General features: G+C 43.9%; 1 protein-coding gene across 1 annotated transcript in view; it reads right to left on the reverse strand.

Annotated features, from left to right (window-relative positions):
- Positions 1-4,978, reverse strand: part of TBC1D5 (TBC1 domain family member 5) — a 318,136-nt gene extending 313,158 nt beyond the window's left edge. The window contains exon 1 of the mRNA XM_054514222.1: positions 4,919-4,978. The gene's annotated coding sequence lies outside the window, so the exon portion shown is untranslated. The remainder of the gene's footprint in view (positions 1-4,918) is intronic.
- Positions 4,979-6,000: the final 1,022 nt, after the last annotated feature.

A 6,000-nucleotide genomic window follows, 5' to 3' on the forward strand; every position in this document is an offset into this window, starting at 1 on the left:
GTAGACACTGGACATAGCCTAATAATTACTGATCATGATCAAAATACACAGCCAAATAGAGATTACCGAGTTTTATATTAGCATGTAACACACAACAATGCTCATATTCCTGAGTTTTCAAACTTTCAGAAATAAAAAAGTGTTATAAACAAAATTAATAGGAAAGAAAAATCTTTAAAAAACAGGAAAACAGAAACATCTGCAATGGCTTTTATCTCTGGTCAGGCAATTCTACAGCTAGCCAAAGGGAGAATCTTGTACAATTTTGGCTACAGCTCAGCCTAGTTTCTCAAAACCTCAACAAATAAAAAAAAAAAATTAAAAAGCAAATTAAAACAAATAAGCAGGTTCAACAACGTAGAACATGGGAGGCTACATCACCATCAGTATAAACTATTGTTGCAGACTGTAGAAAGTGAGAGACACAAAACATCCACCCATGACACCACAAAGGGTGTTGGTAACAAACACCACCTCAACAATAACAGAGGCCCATAACTAGACAGAGGTGGCACAAGTGTTAAAAACTGTTAGGACAGATCAAAAATAGTCAATAAATACTTTCATTCTATAGTTGGAAAGATGCAAAATGGTATAATTGTATCACATTATATTGATTTTCCTTCCAACTCATTTGTTAAGCAGATGTTCCAGATCAGATGTTAAAAAACATTGTGAGAAAAACATTTTAAATCAACATACTTGTTAAACTTATCTCAGAGTCCTAGAGTAGTCTGCCCAGCAAATCTTTGATCTGTTGATGCTCTTTAAAAACTACGTATTTTAAAATCTGTATGTGTCTTTAAATGCTAGGGACTGCCACCATGCAGAAGAGTGAAAGCACAGTGTCAAAGGGACGAATCAAGTTTAAGGCAGTCTGATATGATAGAGAATTCAGATGAGATAACAAGAACTAAGGAAAGACAGATGCATTCAAATGTATTCAAACAATAATTGCATGCCTTATTTTTAAATAGTGGCAAAGATGAATCACTGAAACAAGTCATCCAGAAAAGTAGATGGTAGATTCTCAGTATCTCGATACACTTAAAAAAAAAAAAAAAGAAAAAGCTTAGCCCACCAGAAGTTCAGAAATCAAACCCATTGAGACAAGAACTGATGCTGTAATACATTTAAGGTGAAATGCACTTGCATTAAGATAGATGCAGTACTTAATGCAAGTCAACTCCAGAAAGCACACGAACTTTTCACATACACAACTAGATTAATTAGTAGCATGGTAGTAATGGTCTTTAATAAACCTAAAATAACGATTTGCCAGCCCATTAGCAGAACAGAAAACCTTCTAAATTAAATAGTACAGAAGGATAATGTTGGGGATTTTTAAATAGAACACCATGGTACTGTCTCATTTCTGCTGTATTCAATTCAGTATCAGTAACACCTGACTCTTCCTAGTATCCTCAAACTAATTCCAAAGAGATTTCGGGTCATGTTACAAGTCAGTGCTTTTGGGAAATCTACATCTAACATTAACAGAGGCAGAATACTCATTTCTATTCTGTTTGGTAACTCATCAACTTTTATGCAAGATAAATGCTAATGTTCAGTGTTCATCTCCAAGGTCTGGATGTAGTTTGACTAACTGCTACAGCTCAGCTCTTGCTGTCACAGTTACAAATATGGTAAACTGTTTCTCCACAAGGACTGTCACACATGGATTCAGGTATGATTCAGAGAAACCATGCTTTTTTCTATTTAATGTCATTAAAAAGAGCAAGAATTACTAGATTATAATGGGGGACCTCAAACTACATTATTTTTAAGTCCTTTTTGTGAAAGTAGTTGATCACAGAAGTTGCAACATCAGAAAAATAATGTCACTTGGTTAAGTGATAAAAAACATTCTTAAATAAAACAAACACCACAGTAACAACCTTCCTAAAAGCTGGAAATGGTACTAGCTACACCTTTTGGAGGTCAAAACCAGAGTTCAAGCCTCACCAACGTAACAACCAAACACAGTCAAGCAACTCCTATCATATTTAACAGTTCTCCTCCTCCTCCTCTGAAAAGCACAGATCACCCAACGATGTGTGTTTTTATAGACTACAGACTTAACTGCTTTGGGCCCTTTCCTGGGCCAGAAGAAAAAGCACACAAAACCTACAGCTTATTTGCTTCAGAGCAGTGCACAGCCTAAGTCAAACAGTTTAGATAAGACACCACATTTGCACTCAGCAGACATCACTGGCTCCTGATCCAAAATGCTCTTACACGTGCTAATCAACAAAGCCTCCAATGGACTAGGAACTGATTATCTTAGAAACTGTCTATCCTCCACAATTCTCAGCAACAGCTGTTGTCAATTACAGCAGCATACCTAACACTTAAAGATAAAACTCCTAAGGATGGAGCATGAAGTAAACTTTCTAAGACTTCATCAACAGAATTCCTTTCAGGGCAAAGTGTAAACCAGTTCTTTGCACAGCCATTCCCCAGTGAAAAATGAAGTTGTAATAGCAACAATAACCTGGAGACAGCATAGATGATCTCTACATTAGCACAAATCATAGGGAGACAGGGAATGTATAACATATTTCCACGAAATCACATTTTTCTTGCACATCAGTACAAGGTAACAAAGTCTAAAAGATTCAAGTGCAAACAAAAGAGAAAAGCAGAATGTTCAAGTAAAGCCAGCATGGTTATGTAAAGAAGGAAAAATGTGAGAGGAATGTATTCACTTATATTTCTCAAAGGTAACTGCCCTTTTCACAGGCAGCAAACCGGTCAGAAAACCTCTGAACCAATTTTGTGTGGCTAGTAAGGTTTGCTAATACTGCAGCTTAAAAAGAAAAACTGTTTTTAAACATCAAGTTTCTGGCTTTTCTCAGATTTACAAGAAGGCAAAATGAAGTAAAACATGTAAGAATCTCATCAGTTTAATTAATCATTGACCAAAGCTACCAGTAGAAGCCTTACTTAGTCACCTTTTCATCCAAAAAGCTGAAAAACAGCCTCTTGCTTTCATCTCACTGACAAAAGGATGCCATTACTATCTTTTCTAATGTTTAGTTTTCACAGAAATTTACCATATCTGTAGTACCTAAATTATGAAGCCATCATAAAATCTAAGGGGGGAAAAATGCACCATCTTTCCAGTATGCACATAACACATCCAGCAATTGCTCATGTTCTCATACTTTGCTAGGCACTGAAATTTACCATGTAGGTTGCAGCCCATACAGCTCCAGTTGCTGGCTCAATAGCAAAGTTGTCAATTTCAAGTACGAAAATATACAAAAAAAAGTTTTGAAATTCACCAGTTTATTTGGAATAGGCTCTGTTTGTTTACCTGACAGTCTGAACTTTGATTTCAACACATTATTAATTTTAACAACTTCAGCAATCGCCACTATTTATATACATCCATATGACCCTTATGGGTACAGCATTTAGGTTAAACATGGGCCTCGTCTGTCAGTAAAAAAAAAAAAAAAAGTCTGACAACTGGTAATCACAATTGTGTTAACTCACCATTTACAGCTACTACACAAACAAAACGAAAAAAAAGGACTGGTTTCAAAAATAGAATCCATTATCACCCACAAACAATGTAATTTTCTTATTGCCCAGTTTCAGATCTTACAGTATTTCAACCTCTGAGTTGCAACTGTAACAGTGGATGATGATTTTGAGAGAGATAGGATCTAGGACTAGTTCAACTGAATATTTCATGAACCTCAAATTCTTAAAAATATTTTCAATAACAACAATCAGCCCACATATAACTGGAATGTATTTTGGAATCTTTAGTTTCCACAGAGTAAGTATTATCAGTAAATAGCTGAACTAATGTGTGACCAGTAACAAAACTGACATAGTACAACTTCAATGAAGTTTCTTTAGTCTGTAGAGACATATGTGGTGCTTTTTAACCAAGTTTCAGAGCGTTGTAAGGGACGGTAACCAGGATTACTGAGAGTCAAGCAGGGAATGGATACCATAGAGCGGAGTCACAGAGCTAGACGTGTATTCTTTTTTCCCAAGTGCCATCCCAGTACATTTTGTACATGATTCTTTCCCATGTATACCTCTTTCATGAGCATACCACCAAAGCGATGCTATGCCAGCATGACGGAACAACTGTTTCTTAAAAGCAAACCATAAAGCCTCCAGGATGTGTAATACCACAGGGCATGTAGCTAAACTGAACTACTGATGGGTACAGTACAGCAATTTCACTGTATGAAACTCTCAAACAGCTAAAATGTGTTAATTGCAGCCCATACACAGAAATGCAAACTTGTACAACACTTGAACTGCTGTGTCCCAAAGAAAAACACGTGTGATGGTTAAACATCTACCACTGATGGCAATGAACAGCTAGCACAGACTGAGTCAGGTAGGTGAGAGCAGGGAGGTAGATAGGCTCTGGGGCAGGAAAATTGAAGGGAACACAAGCTATTTCTAAAAATTCTTTTTTGAAGGCCTGGAGGGAAAAAAAATTAAAATAACCATGAAGACCTTCAACTTCCCTCTTCAGCCATCGGAATCACCAACAACAATAAAAAAAAAAAAAAAAAAGCCAACAAACGAAACCAGAGGGGGAAACCTTGTGACAAATCTGCCGCCTCCTCCTCCCTCTCTGCTCTCACCTCCCGGCAGCGAGGTTGCACAGCTCCCTGCCGGGGATCACCTGCCCTCGGCACGCCCCGGGCCGCCGCCGCTCCCGGCGGGACCCCGCGGGAGGAGGGCGGGAGAGGCCGAGCAGCGGCGGCGGCGCGGGGCGCGCAGGCCTCGGCGCCCCCCCGGCCCCGCTGCCGCCACTGACGGCCGGGAAAGGGGCTCGGCGGGGTCCGGGGCTCGGGGCGGCGCACTGCGGCTGCGGGGCGGCCGGCGGGGAGGGGGGCAAGCGGGTGAAGGGGAGCAGATGCTCTGGAGCTGGTTTTACCTGCTGCTGCTGCTGCCTGCAGTGGCATGAAGATCTGGCTCAGCCTCTCTCTCTCTCTCCCTCCCCGCCTCCCTCCTTCCTCCCCTCCCGCCCTCCCTCCCTGCGGCTCGGCGCGGCGCACAGACCCCCGTGCCGGCCCGACGCCCTGCGAGGGACGCGGGGCAGGGGGAGGCGGTGGGGGAGACCCGGGGAAGGGAAGGGAAGGGAAGGAGAAGGGCTCCCTGCCCGCCCGCGGGGACTCGCGGTGGCACCGCCCCGCTCCCGCCGCGCAGGCGCCCGAGCCCGCGGCCGCCCGGCGCCTGCTCCCTGTCCCTGCTCCGAGCTCCCGGTGCCGGCTCCCAGCTGCCTGTGCCGTCGGGGCTGCGGGGCGCTGCTGGAAGGGGAAGGGCGAGCATGGGGCTGCCCTCGCGGCTTCTCGCCACCGCGCTAGGCAGCAGCAGAAGGGCGGCAGGGTTGGTCGGAGACGGGAGGGTTTGCTTCTCTTCGGGGCCTTTCGGCCTCTTTAGGAAGCCCGATCTGTTTGTGTTTACATAAAGCGTGCGTAGAGTGCAGTTACCAGTCGCGCAGTGCGTGGTGAGGAGTGGGAGGGAAGGGACTTAAAATGAAGGTAATTGAAAGTGGGTCGGTACCATCGCTCCTTGGGAGCGCATGGCCGGGTTCAGACCGCTTGGGAATCATCCTGGTGGAAGGAGTCCAGTGCTCGGCTGAGCTCGCGGCGGCCGGAGATGGGAGCTGGCCGCCGGGGCGCCTCTCGGCCCCAGCAGCGCGGTCACTGGGCACGGCCCTGCGAGCCGGCAGCAGCTCGCTGGGACAGTCCCGTCGGTTCCCAAGGCACCCTTGGATCGCTGGCACACGATTGAGATCAGTCACAGAGATCTCTTACTTAAGGCTTGGAAAATCGGTAAACGTGCCCCTTGCTTGGCATCAGCCCTTCATTAAAGTCATGAAGGGACGTGAACAGAGGAGTCCCAAGCATTGAAGAGTTCATTTTTCTTGCAAAAACAGCATGCAAGGGGTGCATTTATGCAAGCGTATGAAGGTGACGTGAAGCACCTTGTAACCTTGTGACTTAGGTTGCTCCT

The sequence above is a fragment of the Molothrus ater genome, chromosome 1 (assembly GCF_012460135.2).
Source record: "Molothrus ater isolate BHLD 08-10-18 breed brown headed cowbird chromosome 1, BPBGC_Mater_1.1, whole genome shotgun sequence".
NCBI lineage: Eukaryota > Metazoa > Chordata > Aves > Passeriformes > Icteridae > Molothrus > Molothrus ater.